The 16,903-nt window shown below is 40.9% G+C and overlaps 1 protein-coding gene across 4 annotated transcripts in view; it reads right to left on the bottom strand.

Annotated features, from left to right (window-relative positions):
* Positions 1-16,903, bottom strand: part of FAM184B (family with sequence similarity 184 member B) — an 81,703-nt gene that overhangs the window by 64,120 nt on the left and 680 nt on the right. The gene's annotated exons all lie outside the window — the stretch shown is intronic.

Below are 16,903 nucleotides of genomic sequence, written 5' to 3'. Positions count from 1 at the left end.
AATGGCCTACACCTCAAAGGAAGCAACATAAATGGAGTATTTCATATTTGGGGGATGGAAGAAATTAACTCAAAGGGGACACTTGTGAGAAGTAATCATTGACTCAATGGGAAAGGCATGGCTTTGTTCCTAAGATGCTATACAAACCAGGCTCCAGTCTGCCCTTCAGCAGGCTCTCCTGCACCGGCGTGGAAACTCACGGAGGTCAATGGCCAATGTGGAGCTAGCTGCAGCTGTTGGGCTTTAAAAGGCAGTTCTATGATGTGCTGCAAAAGCAGACACTGCCAACTAACCTGCAAGGTGGGTCCCTTTTCACAGTTACTCATGGATATAAATGCTGCTTCTTGCATTTGTTCAGGGACTATTAGCTGACAATTATGTTTAAAAGAACTGAATAGTGAGCTATAGGCATTGATACACTTCATGGGTTACCTAGGGAGGTGGTGGAATCTCCATCCTTAGACATTTTTAAGGCCCGGCTTGACAAAGCCCTGGCTGGGATGATTTAGTTGGGGTTGGTCCTGCTTTGAGCAGGGGGTTGGACTAGATGACCTCCTGAGGTCTCTTCCAACCCTAATCTTTTATGATTCTGTGATTTCATATAAGTGATAAATTTCCCAGGCAGGGCATGTGAAATGTGACATGCAACTTTCTCTAACAATAATGGGAGTGAGAGAGACAAGAGGGGTGAGGTAATATCCTTTATTGGACCAACTTCTGTTGCTGAGAGAGACAAGCTTTTGAGCCACACAACTCTTCTTCAAGTCCTGGGACCTGACATGGCTACAACTACACTCCATACAGTAATGAGAGTTGTCCAATCTTATTCTCCATGCCTGCGAGAGGGACAGAGGGTGCAGCAGGGTAGTGACCTCAGCCCGTGAGGGCCACAAGTTCTGACCCTATCACATGAGCCCAAGGCCCATCACCAAAATCCAAAATAATTTACATCTAGGAAATGTCCATTTTATTCTCTTAACCGCACTGGAAACTAGCCGCGAGTTGTGATGAGTAAGCAACACCACGCCAGTACCTCAGTTAGGTCCCTGTGCATTCCTCCTTAACCCGCTGTGGCCTGCAGGTGCTGAGAGGAAGGCAAAAAATTCCCTGGTCCTCTGCCAATTTGCCCCTGGGAGAAAAAATTCCTTCCTGACCTTCTAAACAGGTGATTGGCTAGACTCACAGCATCTGTCAGGCCTATTTCGGATGGATAGGGTAGGATGCTGGAACGGAGCCGAAAGAGGTTCCACATGGCCCTGTGCTGGGTTAAATCCTGAGAGCTGGGGAATGCTGGCCAATCAGCCCACTCTCCCCTAGCTGGCCAAGGGGTGCCAGAGACTCCCATGGAAGGAGCTACCTATTTTCACCTGGCAAGTGCCTCCTTCCCTTGCTACTGGGACTGCCCCCCTTTCACCACTGGCCCCATCAATTTCCACCATGTTGATATGGGTGGATGGCATTTCACATGGAAGTCTAAGCCACTAGAGCAGTTTAGAAATCCAATTTAAACAAAAATATTAAGAAACAGCCACAATTCTATCAAGTCTCCTTATCAGTTTAACTGGTAACTCTCACTTCATGACTGTAGATAAATGCAAAACACTTTCTAGATATAAAACTCAAATGTATGTTTATAGGTTTCTTTCATATGTCACTGGAATCAACCAGCTAAGTAACTCACTCACTGTCCAATTGTAGCCACAACCAAGCAAGAGTCTTAAGTTCCAAAGAAAATTTAAAGGGAAGGTTTCTCTAGTCTACGCTTTTGTAATTGTTTCTGGGATGTTTAGGAGAAATTTAGAAGAGGCAGAGGGAAGAGATAACTTTGAACTGCACTATGTCCATAAGAGCAAAAACATCCAAGGAGTGGGGATATAAAATTTTGATCCCATAAATGAAGACTGGGTATCAAATAGCTTTCTGACTGCTGTTTTCCTACAATTACTGGCTTATTCAATTTATCTTGTTTTGAGAACAAATGTGAGTAGATTTAGCTGTGTCTGGTCTGAAAATAACCAGGAGCAAACACAGGATGCCAATTAAAGGAAAGATTGCTCTGCCTAGAAATGCATCAGCAAACAGATGAGCTAGCTTCTCTTCCACATACTGAGTTATGGTAAAGAGTGTATCCTCAGAGAGTTAACAGGCTGCTCTGTGTTCTGTCTTTTTGGAGACAGCAGACTTAATCATTTCTAGGTGTCCCCTTTTGTTATAGGCATTATCGCATACGTGCTCCTCTGTTGGGCCTTAGGTCTGCAAAGCACTTTAACAAATTCTTAGATTTAAGCATGTGAATAGTCCCGTTGACTTAACAGAACTACTCATGTGCTTAAAGTTAACCAGGAGTTTAAATGGTCTTTGGGCCCAATCATACAAAGTACTGACCTTCTCAGGCCGTGTCTTCATTAGGAAAAAAGGTGTGTTCTTAACTTGAATTTGCCAAGTTGAGTTAACTAACGTAGGATACAATCCTAGATAAGACAACACGAAGGTCCCCTGTAGCCTTTAACTTGACCTTCTAACTTGTCTGAAGCCACCAACTACCTTGTCTTCACCATGGTTTTACTTCAAGGCAAGAACACAGCTTTTTTCCTAGTGACGAAACAGCCTGAGAGCTGCTGTGTAGCCTCAACTTCCACCGTAGTCAGAAGGCATTCAGTACCACATATGACCAATCTCTTAGACTATGTGCACATCCAGAAAAATAGGCGTGTTCTTACAGTGAGGTAGCTCACATGTTGTAAGATCCTAGTGTAGACAGGCCGAGTTGTAGTTTTACCTTGATATGCTAACTATCTATTGTAAAAATCCATACGTTCTTCCTGCTGTATAAACAGCCTTAGAGAATGGCAACGTAAGGTCATTATCTAAACCACTATTAAGATACTTATAGTATTTCACTGTCCACCAATCTATACCAGCTATATGGATGCTGTGATGCTCTCCTGGGCACGCAGAGCTAAAAGCCATTGTTACACCTCTCTGCCTCAGCAAGAGAGAGCTTTGCTGGAGCTTAAACTGTGTGACAGTTCCCTGACACACCAGTCTGTCTGCCTTGCCAGCAAACGCCTTGAGACTCTGCCAGTCTAAACCTGCCATTGCAGGTGAGATTCAGTTAACCTCAGTTCCCGAGTTCCCCGAGACATCTCCTGCAGTGTCCAGTCCCTCTCACTGGACACCTAGAAATTATTAAGTCTGCTGTCTCCAAAGAGACAGAACACACAGCAGCCTATTAACTCACTGAGGAGATGCTCTTTGCCTAAATACACAACACTAAGATGGTTTATAGTGAAACAAAGAATAAGCTTATTAATAAAAAACAGATTAAAGTGATACTAAGGAGAGAGAAACAGAAAATGGTTACAACCCACCCCCAAATAAAACACATTGCTAGTATCTAAGACTTAACTTTAGCAAGCTACAGTCTTTGCCTATACAGCTTTCTCATTTATATCGAACAGCAACTCCAGCCCTTCCAGTAGGATGATTCACACACACAGAATCAGATTGTGCTGCCCCCTCTGCAGGGGTTCTCTCTCCTTTTTAACCGTCCATAAACCTCTGGCAAGTGTTCTTTTGAAGTGTATCCCCAGATAAATGTAGTCTCCCCATCTGTTTGTCTCGTCCTGTTGTATTATCATCCCCCTATGGACTTGTGTGTAAATGTAACTTCTATCTCTCACATCACCTTGCTCAATTACATTGGAGATACAGGTAAACCAACATCCCTTTGTCTAAGACAAGCTTTCTTATCAAGTCTGCCTCCAAAACATATTTTAGGAACATATGCCCAGCACCCATACATAACTCTTTATGCACCATCCATCCATAACTCACACAATCATATTCATGACCATATTCGTCACCTGTTGTGACACTTACTCAATACACTTTTATAGTACAATAATATTGTATGCAATCTATCAATTCAATTGCTTATTTTGGAAGGGGTTTAGGCCTCCTGTCCTCCCCTTGGGTTATGTAGACTGTCACTATCACAGATAGATAGAAATATTTTGTGCCTTATTTATACCACAGTGTAAAGGAATGCTCAGGACACATAATATAATCCACTGCTGCGCAACCTCTGTTAAAGGATTGCATGAGAATGCAATACCTTAAGAAAGCTAGGCTAAAGGGTGCTGTAGCAACTCCTAACTCAGATACTATTTTTTTTCTGATTGTAATGTCTCAACCCTAGCAGATATAATACTGCTTAAATAAATGGGTGTTGGAGATGTACAATTTAGAAAGTCACTGAAAAATGGTACTTATGTATAGTATCCAAAACTAAAAGCTAGAATGAGAAAAGAGTTACTGAGACTAGAGCCCGTACTTGCCATTTCTTTTCTACATTTAATGGCTCATTTACTTTTAAGCTTTACTACTTTTTATCAATTCTTACAGGCAAAATGTAAGACATTTCAGATAAAAATATTAAATAAGGGGACTTGAAATAGTAGCTTGAATTTGGTCCAAATTTATATTGTAAATCAGCATTTATTTGCCTATTATTAAAAGTTGTCTGCAAACTTAATGCAGTTGGCTAGGACCAATAAAATGCCATGATGGATAAACAGCAGAGTAAAAGAGAGGTTAAAGGCAAAAAAGGCATCATTTTAAAAATTGGAAGTCAAATACTGCTGAGGGAAATAAAAAGGAACATAAACTCTGGCAAGTCAAATGTAAAAGTATAAGAAGACTGGCCAAGAAAAAATGTGAAGACCAGCTAACTAAGGACACAAACACTAACTGCAAAAAATTATTATTGTTATTATTATTTTTAAGTACATTAGAAGCGGGAAGCTTGCCAAACAGTCAGAGGGGCAACTGGATAATCAAGATGCTAAAGGAACACTCAAGGAAGACAAGGCCATTGTGGAGAAGCTAAATGAATTCTTTGCATCGGTCTTCACAGCAGAGGATATGGGGGAGATCCCCACATCAGAGACATTCTTTTTAAGTGACAAACCTGAGGAACTGTCCTAGATTGAGGGAGGAGGAGGTTTGGGAACAAACTGATAAATTAAACAGTAATAAGTCACCATGACTTGAGGGTATTCATCCAAGAGTTCTGAAGGAGCCCAAACATGAAATTGCAGAATTACTAACTATTCCAGGGGGAATTCTGCACCACTGCACACGTGCAGAATTTATGTTTCCTACAGATTTTTTTCTCTTCGCAAAATAATACATTCTGCTGGAGAGATGCTGCAATTACACCCTTCAACGACCAGATGCTGCTGTGATGCCAGAAGAGAGGATGGCCAGCTCACGAGCCCAAGCAGCCAGCCATAGAGAGGGAGAGAACAGAGATTGCTTTTCTCACAGTGCCAGGAGAGAGGGGACAGTATATAGGGGGAAAGACAGAGTGGGGCACACGGGGCTGCTGGGGGGGTTACGTACACTGGGGTTCAGAAGGGCTAGTGGGGGACAGACTGGGGCACGGGCACAGGAGCTAGTGGCATAACAGCATTGAACCAAGGACTGAATGGGAGTGAGATGCAGGGACACAAGGGCAACAGGGTGGGGAGGTGCAGGGAAAGATGGGGGTGGGACAGATGTGCCTGACTGAATGGGAGAGTCCAGGGGTCAGCCAGGAACTCCCTAACAATCCGTTCTCCTCCCCCCGCCAAAAATCTATTCCATACTTCTCCTCCCAATGCCTAACAACCCTCCAGGTTCACTCCCAGCAATTACTTCCCTCTCCCTCAGCTCCTCCTATACCCCTGACTCCGCCAAGCCTTTGCACTGTTTCTGAGGGGTGAGGGAAATAGATTTCTGTATTGCAATTTAAACAAATTATTACTCAGAGTTATGTATTAATATGCCTAGTACAGAATCTATTTGTCAAAACACTAGGGCTGTTAAGCGATTAAAAAAATTAATCGCAATTAATTGCGCGATTAATCGCACTATTAAACAATAATAGAATATCATTTATTTAAATATTTTTGGATGTTTTCTACATTTTCAAATATATTGATTTCAATTACAACACAGAATACAAAGTGTACAGTGCTCACTTTATATTTATTTTTTATTACAAGTATTTACACTGTAAAAAAACCCCAAAAGAAATAGTATTTTTCAATTCACCTAATACAAGTACTGTAGTGCAATCTCTTTATCATGAAAGTTGAACTTACAAATGTAGAATTATGTGCAAAAAAACCTGCATTCAAAAATAAAACAATGTAAAATTTTAGAGCCTGCCATCCCTTCATGCTTCAACCACCATTCCAGAAGATAGGCATCCATCCTGATACGGGTTCTGCTCGATAACAATCCAAAGCAGTGCGGACCAATGCATGTTCATTTTCATTATCTGAGTCACATGCCACCATCAGAAGGTTGATTTTCTTTTTTGGTGGTTTGGGTTCTGTAGTTTCCATCAGAGTGTTGCTCTTTTAAGACTTCTGAAAGCAGCTCCACACCTTGTCCCTCTCAGATTTTTGAAGGCACTTCAGATTCTTAAACCTTGGATCGAGTGCTGTGGTTATCTTTAGGAATCTCACATTGGTACCTTCTTTGTGTTTTGTCAAATCTGCAGTGAAAGTGTTCTTAAAATGAAAAACATGTGCTGGGTCATCATCCGAGACTGCTTTAACAGGAAATATATGGCAGAATGCGAGTAAAACAGAGCAGGGAACATACAATTCTGTCCCAAGGAATTCAGTCACAAATTTAATTAATGCTTATTTTTTTAATGAGCATTATCAGCATGGAAGCATGTCCTCTGGAATGGTGGCCGAAGCATGAAGGGGCATACGAATGTTTAGCATATCTGGCACGTAAATACCTTGCTATGTCGGCTACAAAAGTGCCATGCAAATGCCTGTTCTCACTTTCTGTTGACATTATAAACAAGAAGCAGGCAGCATTATCTCCCTTAAATGTAAACAAACTTGTTTGTCTTAGCGATTGGCTGAACAAGAAGTAGGACTGAGTGGACTTTTAGGCTCTGAAGTTTTGCATTGTTGTTTGTTTTCAGGGCAGTCATGTAATAAAAAAAAATCTACATTTGTAAGTTGCACTCTAATGACAAAGGGATTGCACTAAAGTACTTGTATGAGGTTAATTGAAAAATACTATTTCTTTTGTTTATCATTTGTACAGTTCAAATATTTGTAAGCAAAAATAATATACACTTTGATTTCAATTACAACAAGAATACAATATATATGAAAATGCAGAAAAACACCCAAAATATTTAATAAATTTCAATTGGTATTCTATTATTTAACAGTGCAATTAAGAATGGGGCAGCTATCTCCTATGTAAATCCTGCATGGTAGTATCAAAACAATGAAAACCTCATTTACAAATGCGGGGATGAGAAGCCCACAGGAAGAGAAGAACCGTATGAGGTCAGCTTCCTGGTGGACTCAGAAAGCTGAGGGCTTCCTGCCTTCTGAAGTAAGGTCATTGAACTTTGGGAGATATAAGCGAGGATAGAAGCCATCTTTGGCATCCATCATGGACAGACAAGAGACCAGTACTCTTGCCCTCTGAGAAAAATGGGTCCTTCAACCAAGGGCGGGGGAAGATGTCGAAGTCTCTGGCAACTGAATATAGGTGAGGAACCTGCTTAGGGAAGACCTTTCACCTAGAAAAACAAGGGAAGCCAGCACTTTGTACTATTCTGGAAGATCCTGACTGAGGGAAAACCAGCCGTGGCTAGGAAGAAAAATGACTGAGAGAAACCATCTTGAACAACGTGTGTGTCTTGCTAGATTAAGTTTTAGACTTTTAGATGCACTTTCACTTTTATTTGCTTGTAACCCTTTCTAATTTTATTGCTCTTACTTAGCATCACTTAATCTATGTCCTAATGTTAATACATTTGTTTTATTTTATTATAAACCAAATCAGTGTGATGTTTATAGGGAGGAGTGTATTCACACTAGTTAAGTTAATAAGCTGTGATATGTCTGTGTGTCTTTAAAGGAACGAACAAAACATATTATTTCTCTGAACTGTCCAGGAGAGGGATGGACAATGCAGAGCACGTGTTTTTGGAAACATTTGGGACTGGGAATGTGTTGGAGTCACCCTGCAAGTAGTAACCAAAGCAGATGGAAGCCAGAGTGAGCTGTTGGGGTCAGAGCTGCTGAACCAGGGCTGTCTAGCACACAGATGCTCAGGGTATGACCTGCATGCTGGTATGGAGCAGTCCATGTTGGGAGCTACAGCAGCAGAGCACTGTGAGGCACCCAGGGTTACAGGGCAAGTGGTGACACAACGCCTCACTGGTCTGAACTGCACCCCAGAATACGACACTTACATATTTAGGAACCTAAGTGGCTGATTTTTAGTGGGACCAAGGATTCCTAGCTCCCTTGCCTCTTACATTAATGGAGATATCCTAGAACTGGAAGGGACCTTGAAAGGTCATCAAGTCCAGCCCCCTGCCTTCACTAGCAGGACCAAGTACTGATTTTGCCCCAGATCCCTAAGTGGCCCCCTCAAGGATTGAATTCACAACCCTGGGTTTAGGAGGCCAGTGCTCAAACCACTGAGCTATCCCTCCCTACATTCTTGGTTCCCATTGAGATGGGAGGGTGCCTTAGGCATCTAAGTTTGGAAAGTCTAGCCTGAATCTTTAATGCTCGCAAAAGGCTTTGAGATCCTTTAAGATGCCTTGAAAGGGATTAACTTTCCCTGTCTACATGGTGATCAGTGTCAATACTGTATGCCCATGAGAAAAAAAAATCATAGCTCTAAAAATATAATCCTTGTTTAGATGTAGTCTCACGCTGCCTCATTTCTGTAGAATATTGAACCCTTCTATGGAGTGCTGAGATCAATAATTATACCTGCCTTACATTTTACCAGGAAGCTAGAACTTAGATGGCTAACACATAGGCTACACCTAAAACTTAGGTCGACCTAGCTACATTGCTCAGAGCCATGAAAAACTTCATAACCTGTGTGTGTGTGATGTAGTTAAGTCGACCTAACCCCCACTGTAGATGCATCTAGGTCAACAGAAGAATTCATCTGTTGGCCTACCTACCACCTCTCGAGGGGTGAATTTACAGCAGGATACAGCAGGGGTGCTCAAACTGGGGGTCGTGACCCTTCAGGTGGTCGCAAGGTGGTTACAAGGGGGTCGCGAGCTGTCTATTCGGCGGGGCTGACATTCACAAGCCCCTATTAAATTAACCCCCCCATTTTTAATTTATAGAGGTGGCACAGTCAGAGGCTTGCTGTGTGAAAGGGGTCACCAATACAAAAAGTTTGAAAACCACTGTACTACAGTGATAGGAAAAAACTAGGGCTGTTAATTCATTGCAGGTAACTCATATGATTAACTCAAAAATTAATTGCAATTAAAAAAATTAATTGCAGTTTTACTCACACTATTAAACAATAGAATACCAAATGACATTTATTAAATATTTCTGGATGTATTTCTACATTTTCAAATATTTTGATTTCAAGTACAACACAGAATACAAAGTGTACAGTGATCACTTTATATTGTTATTTTTATTACAAATATTTGCACTGTAAAAATGATAAACAAAATAAATAGTATTTCTCAATTCACCTCATACAAGTACTATAGTGCGATATCTTTATCGTGAAAGGTGCAATTTACAGATTTTTTTTAGTTACATAACTGCACTCAAAAACAAAACAATGTAAAACTTTAGAGCCTACAAGTCCACTCAGTCCTACTTCTTGTTCAGCCAATCGCTAAGAGAAACAAGTTTGTTTACATTTGCAGGAGATAATGCTGCCCGCTTCTTATTTACAATGTCACCAGAAAGTGAGAACAAGTGTTCGCATGGCACTTTTGTAGCTGACATTGCAAGGTATTTATGTGCCAGATATGCTAAACATTCATATGCCTCTTCATGCTTCAGCCACCATTCCAGAGAACATGCTTCAATGCTGATGATGCTCGTTAAAAAAATATGTGTTAATTAAATTTGTGACTAAACTCCTTGGGGGAGAATTGTATATCTCCTGCTCTGTTTTACCCACATTCTGCCATATATTTCATGTTATAGCAGTCTCGTATGATGACCCAGCACAAGTTCATTTTAAGAACACTTTCACTGCAGATTTGACAAAATGCAAAGAAGGTACCAATGTGAGATTTCCAAAGATAGCTACAGCACTCGATCCAAGGTATAAGAATCTGAAGTGCCTTCCAAAATCTGAAAGGGAGAAGCTGTGGAGCACGCTGTCAGTAGTCTTAAAAGAGCAACACTCTGATGCAGAAACTACAGAACCCAAACCACCAAAAATGAAAATCAACTTTCTGCTGGTGGCATCTGACTCAGATAATGAAAATGAACATGCGTCAGTCTGCCCTGCTCTGGATCGTTATCAAGCAGAACCCATCATCAGTATGGACGCATGCCCTCTGGAAAGATGGTTGAAGCATGAAGGGACATATGAATCTTTAGCGCACTTGGCACATAAATATCTTGCGACACCGGCTACAACAGTGCCATGCGAATGTCTGTTCTTACTTTCAGGTGACATTATAAACACGAAGCAGGCAGCGTTATCTCTTGCAAATGTAAACAAACTTGTTTGTGTGAGTGATTAGCTAAATAAGAAATAGGACTGAGTGGACTTGTAGGCTCTAACATTTTACATTGTTTTATTTTTGAATGCAGTTTTTTTGTACATAATTCTACATTTGTAAGTTCAACTTTCATGATAAAGAGATTACACTACAGTACATGTATTAGGTGAATTGAAAGATACAATTTCTTTTGTTTTTTTACAGTGCAAGTATTTGTAATAGAAATAAATATAAAGTGAGCACTGTACACTTTGTATTTTGTGTTGTAGTTGAAATCAATATATTTGAAAATGTAGAAAACATCCAAAATATTTAAATAAATGGTATTCTATTATTGTTTAACAGTGCGATTAATTGCGATTAATTTTTTTAATCACGTGATTAATTGCTATTAATATTTTGAATTGCTTGACAGCCCTAAAAGACCCCTTCCAATTGCTGTAGGTGTCTACAGTACAGAGCGACAGCAGCATAGCTTCATCGCTGCTATAGGTGGCTGGTATAATAGACCAGGGGAGGCTAAACTTCTCCTGGCGCAGCCATTGCCTCCAGACGCTGGGTTGCGGGTTTTTGCGGTTTGCACGGGCTAGGAGTGGGCTTCTGCCGGAGGAAATTTTTGCTTATTATTATGCACCATGCAGGTTCCAGGGTGGCTGAGAAGGCAGTATCTTCTCCTCAGCTTCCTGGGTTTCCTGTTGGGTAGCTCAGGGTCTCGGGTGGGGAGACATGGCGCAATGTATTTCCCATTCGGCAGCTGGGGCTGGCCCGGAGCTCCTCCGGCTGTGGGCAGGAGGTGTGGGTGGGAGCTCGGGACTCCAGCTGCTGGGCTGGGTGGCATTCGGGGCTCCGGCAGGCAGAGGGATGGGGCCTCAGATGGAAGGGGCGGAGCCAGAGGGCTAGCCTCCCCTAAGGAGGAGTCCAACTGCTGCCCATGGATTCACTGCAGCTGTGTCACTAATGCTTGTAGTACAGACACACCCTAAGACTCCTTTTTTAACTGATGTAGGATGCCAATGAAGTGAGTGCTTAAGCAAAGTAAGGCCCCCATTCAGAAAGGCACTTAAGCATGTCCTTACATTTAAGCATGTGACTAGTAGTCCCACTGATTTCAACACACATAACATTCCCCTAAGCCAATTTTCTCTACTGACTAACACAGTCCATGTAACTGAACAGCCAAACAAAAAACAATGTACATGTTGCACAGGTGGCTAACAATCACTAGACACACAGGGTCAGATGGATCCCTGGGGGAAATGAGTTCCAGAGGGGCAAACAACCCCAACTGAGAATATTCTGCCATCAGCCTCCAGGAGTTCAACCCTGGGAAAATTCAGCAGAAGGATGAAAAGACCGTGTTGTGGTTAAAGCACTGGGCTGGCACTCACCTCACTAATGGCTTTTTGCTTACCTGATAATATCATTACATATTTTAGTAGGATATCTTATGTATGCCAGGCTCTGCTCAAGAGACTAAAGTCTGGAATAGACTGAGACCCACTGGTATGGCTGCAAGGAGAAGTTTGCATATAATGAATATCTGTAGAATGTCTAGTTCTTGCCAGCCATGTCAGAATCTCCTTTTAAATGAAAGTTGATCCATTTTCCTCATTGCTGTTCTCTGAAAGCTCATTTGTATTTCTCAAGTGTCTTAAATAAAAGGGACAATCCTGAGAAGTGCTGAGCACCTGCAACACCTCTTGTAGTCAATTGCAGTTAATTACAGAGCTGTGAGTACTCTGTACTTCTCAGGATTGGGCCCAAAGTTTTTAATGCAAATTGCCATTTCATTCTAAGTTGAATGTTATTGTGATACAGAGCAGAAATACAAAGAGTTGGCAAGCACAATACAGACAGTAAGTCAGGGCTGTAGTATTATTCTCACTAGGTTGGGTCCAATACAGAAAGCTAAGTTTAATTACTAATACATAGTTGACCAAATTCCGCACTCAACTACAGACATGAAAGTCCACTGATTTTAAATCCCTATTGATTTGAATCCATTGGGGTTGCATAGGTATGTATCTGAGAGCAGAAGTGGTCTTTGTATCAGTCAAGCACAACTACAACTGTGTGAAAGTTGGCAGTTTCCATTTTACAACATGGACTTTGTGAGTTCACATGCCCAGTGTTTTGTTTTCAGAACTCAAACTCAAAGAAAAAATCAGCTGAAACTGCTAATTTTCATAGATCTCCCCAGGTCCCAAGGTCCACTTGAAACTTGGATGTAGTTTGCCGCAAGGTTTGTGATTTTGGCAAACTGGGCTCAAATTTCAGGTTTGCATGGATTTCATTATGAAAGTTTTATACAGACTTAATAAAAATCCATTGAGCAAGTGTTTGTTTTTCTACCTTCCCTTTCTAGGACACAAATCTGAGGCATCCAAACACCCACTAGGAATACTTTACACAAATATCGGTGTACATACATAGTCTTGCCAACACCAAGGATTCCTAGGTCCCGAGTCAAACTCTCCAAAAATATTGAGTTTTATCAAAAACAATCTCATGATTTTAAAAACAACCAACCAAAATTTTTGAAACTTTAGGGTTCATGTTTTTAAGCTTCGCTCTGGAACCAATACAACTAGAAACTTCATTTTAATTAAAAAAAAAATAGAGATTCTCACATGATCCAGGAGCTGGAACAACATCAGATATGCCAAAACAATTATGAGAATTGGTATCAATGTGAGGTTTGCCACCCTTTCAGTGTTGTATTGACAAAGAGACTTCTTCACATCATAGGCATATATCAAGCATAGGAAGCTGGAGGTCCAACTAAACTCTCAAGTAGTGAGAAAGTACCTGTGGTTACTGGTTGTTTAAAATTTGAGGGGACTGATGTATTGAAAACAATGATTTTTTTTTTGTGAGAAGCAAATCAATCTACAGCTTTCTGTACCAAGATATGAATATATTTTCTACAGTGAAGCTCTATTTAGTCACTTGCTCCGTTCATGCCATAAGCAGGGCTGGCTTATGAACTCTTTGGATTCTGGTACTTCAGACTCATACAACTCTATTATGCAGTATTTAAAATGAAATTAGTCATCTTCCCACAGCCAAACTGATGTTCTCTTACATTACTTACAGATAGTTATTAATAACCACTGCTAATACTATCTGACATTTATATTGCACCTTTCATCCCAAAGGCTTTTCTATGCTTCACAAGCTACGTACATACTGGCAACCTCAGCCCCTTCCATGCAAAAATGCACTTGGCTGAAAGTAGAAAAGCTATGCCATAATCTCCCTCCTTGTGAGCAGAATTAGCAGTGATACTATTTGTAAGTATGGGACAGGCAGGTCTAGGGCCTCCCCACAAGATTAAAGGCCCATCCCCTCAACTAAGGGGGAGATGAACCACTAGGCCCAGTCCACAAGTTAATACCGGTATGTGGGACAATGAAAGAAAAAACAGAAACTGGAGTGAGGTACAAGGTTAAAAATGAGGGAGCCTGAAGGGGACACTGAGCAGAGAACCCTAGACCATGTCCACTGCTCCTCAAAGAAGTCTCAGGCATCAGTGGACACTGCCTAGAGGAAATCTGCCTGGAGACATGATTGGATGAGGGACTGGAAATAATCCCTATAGTCAGAGAAACCCCCTCTCTAGCTTCCTCCTCCTCATGTGATAGATGGCCATTTTTGCCAGTGCCAGGAAGATGTTGGCGAAGAGGTCCTGAGACTTTGTGGGGCCATGGATGGGGTGCACATGAATCAGGAGATGTGAGAAAATGTTCAGCCAGAACCTCTTAGGTTATGGAAGAGCTGGAAGTGGGGCTGCAACCCCAATACACCCCTTCCCCATCACTGAAATACTGACACCCCTGGGGTGGAAGGTGGCAGCTCTTTAACCACATATAGCAACATTATATATTAGTTTCAGGTTAGAGGTGGAGATGAATACTATATCCAGTTGAAATTGAAAGGGGGAATTTACCGTAATGTAATTTTCCACACTGGAATTTGGCCAGGAGAAGAGGACCAGTCAAAGGGGCATCTTTTTACTTGCTAGGCCAAAATCTGACCTACTTAGACAGATTTTCCAAACAGAAGCCAACATTTTCAGCTGGCCTCACTCTGGGCTCTGAATTGCATATGAGATGTTGCCTGCTGAAATTCTGAGGCCACTTTTTGAAAAATTGGACCTTTTATGAAGCCTTCTAGGGTTTTGTTGTGTTTATTTAATTTAACATTGCTGTGTCAAGAATTTAAAAAACAAAATGGCAAGAGACTTCAGCCCAAACCCTGCCATAATCTCTGCATAGGTATAGCCTTAATAAGTATCTCATTGCAATAAAAAAAAGTGCATAAGGGCCACATCCTATAATTGTATGAATTTACTCTTCAGACGTATTTTTATGAGCTTTAGGGATAAATCATCTCAGTTTTAGATGATGTAGCAGTATCCAGAGGATGAATCCCATCAAAGGCAAAGAAATCATCCCAACCTTCTCATGAATGCAGTGGTGGAATTCTAACAAAGAGCTCTGAAAAGCCTCACATATCACTGGCTAAGAACTTCAGTGGCAGGAAGGAATTTGCACTCAGGTGAATTTTTACCCACAATGAATCAGAAGAGAACCAGATTTATTTTTCCTAGTCCAGAGAGAAACTTTACAAAATACTGTTGCTGTATTTTGGGACAGAATAAAAGATTTTCTCTCAACATTTATTTGGAATTAAAGATGCTTTAAAGCAAAATTTTGATATGACTTAAATGCTTGTGGAAGGCATTGTGCTGAAAGCCTTAGAGAATGAAAACCTCTATTTATCCACAGAGAGTTTCAACAGTATGTTTCGCCACTCTGCTGCACAAATATGCCTCAGGTCTGATCTGGCAGGATCATCTGAAAGGTTGAGTTGGTGATCCTATGAACTCCTGGTGCTGTAAACAATCAAGTCTCACTTTTTAAAAATAAAACTATGTAATAACCTTACTATCGTTTTTCAAACTGAAAAAATGAAAAGAACTTGAAAATTAGCTTCTGAATGTGATCCTTATGGATCAACTACTTCAGTACACCCTGTGGGGTGTGCCATGGAACAGAAACTAGAGTAAGTGTAAGAGGTTGCTGCTATTCTGAGTCTTCAGCCAAAGATAAAGTGGACCAATGATGGTGGCTGAACTAGTAGGTAGAAAATGAGGAGCCATTTAAATTAATCTTCCAGTCACCTTTTGTGCATGCGTAGTTGTGGGGCAAAGGAGCAGCAATGTCAGGGATAAATAAAAAATGAACATGATTAAACAAGTCATAACCTTACACGCTGATTATTTCTAGGTACTTATATGGGCCTCATCCCTGTTGTGTCTGAGTACCTCCTAAGTAATGAAATGCTACAGATACGTGGACAAGTAGTTTAAGTTTACTATAGGATCAAAATGTGCATTCATGTGCAAAAATGTGCATTCATGTGTGTATATAAAATAAGTAGAAATAACCATTACTATACACATGCACAAACACAAAACACTTGTGTATATCTGTGTGGACAGCATACATACAACACACACTCCATATTTGTCATTATTTAGGGATGACTGAAGAAGTCACCAGTAGCAAAATACGGTATCCCTGCCCAGTGAACATTTATATTTTAATGATTTCCTACTGTTTTATGTTCATACCGTATTTGTACACATGGCAATTTAAACTGAAGTTAGTACTTTTTAATTAATAATGAAGGGAGTGGAGGTTATTAGATAGATTAATGGACTATATGCAGTCATGTTTCCATGGATTGTGTTGAGTTTGCATAATATGTAGAAATAGAGCACATAAACCTGGGCTGGAAGTAGTTTTTTTTCCTCTTTCATTGACACAATGCAGAGTACAAATAGCTTGAAGGACAGTTACTACTGCTACAGGGTTTGGGGCTTTTAAAAAACTTTTACATGCTGTAGGAAGTAGCCAGGCTAAACCACTGTGTAACTCAGGATTAACTGACAGGCTCTACCTAAGCGCCCAGTGAGGTAGTTTAGTGACTTTAGTCCACTCTGACTCCCAGTACTATCCTTTGCTAAGGTAATTGAATCTATTTTTATTGTCGCAAACATACCTGATACATGTAGCTATGCAGCATATGCTATAAGCAGTATTGCATTCCACATCGCAAAGTTATTAGACTTGTAGGCAGTATTACTTCAGAACCAGTAAAAGGCAAACAAACTCTGATCTTTAAAGACTTAAGATAAAAGCCGGATAATATCCTCCGGTCTACCCGACGTAACTTCAGAGAGTTACAGCTCTCTCCTCGTTGTTATAATTAGGGCATGCTGTGCGCCGCGACTTGAGCGTTAGCCGCAGAGGCAACAAGCAATCTAGTGAGGTTGATTTCTAGCAC

Source organism: Chrysemys picta, chromosome 5, assembly GCF_011386835.1.
Source record: "Chrysemys picta bellii isolate R12L10 chromosome 5, ASM1138683v2, whole genome shotgun sequence".
Taxonomy (NCBI): domain Eukaryota; kingdom Metazoa; phylum Chordata; order Testudines; family Emydidae; genus Chrysemys; species Chrysemys picta.
The sequence above is the reverse complement of the archived record's forward strand: the minus strand, read 5'-3'. Positions and strand labels throughout refer to the sequence as shown.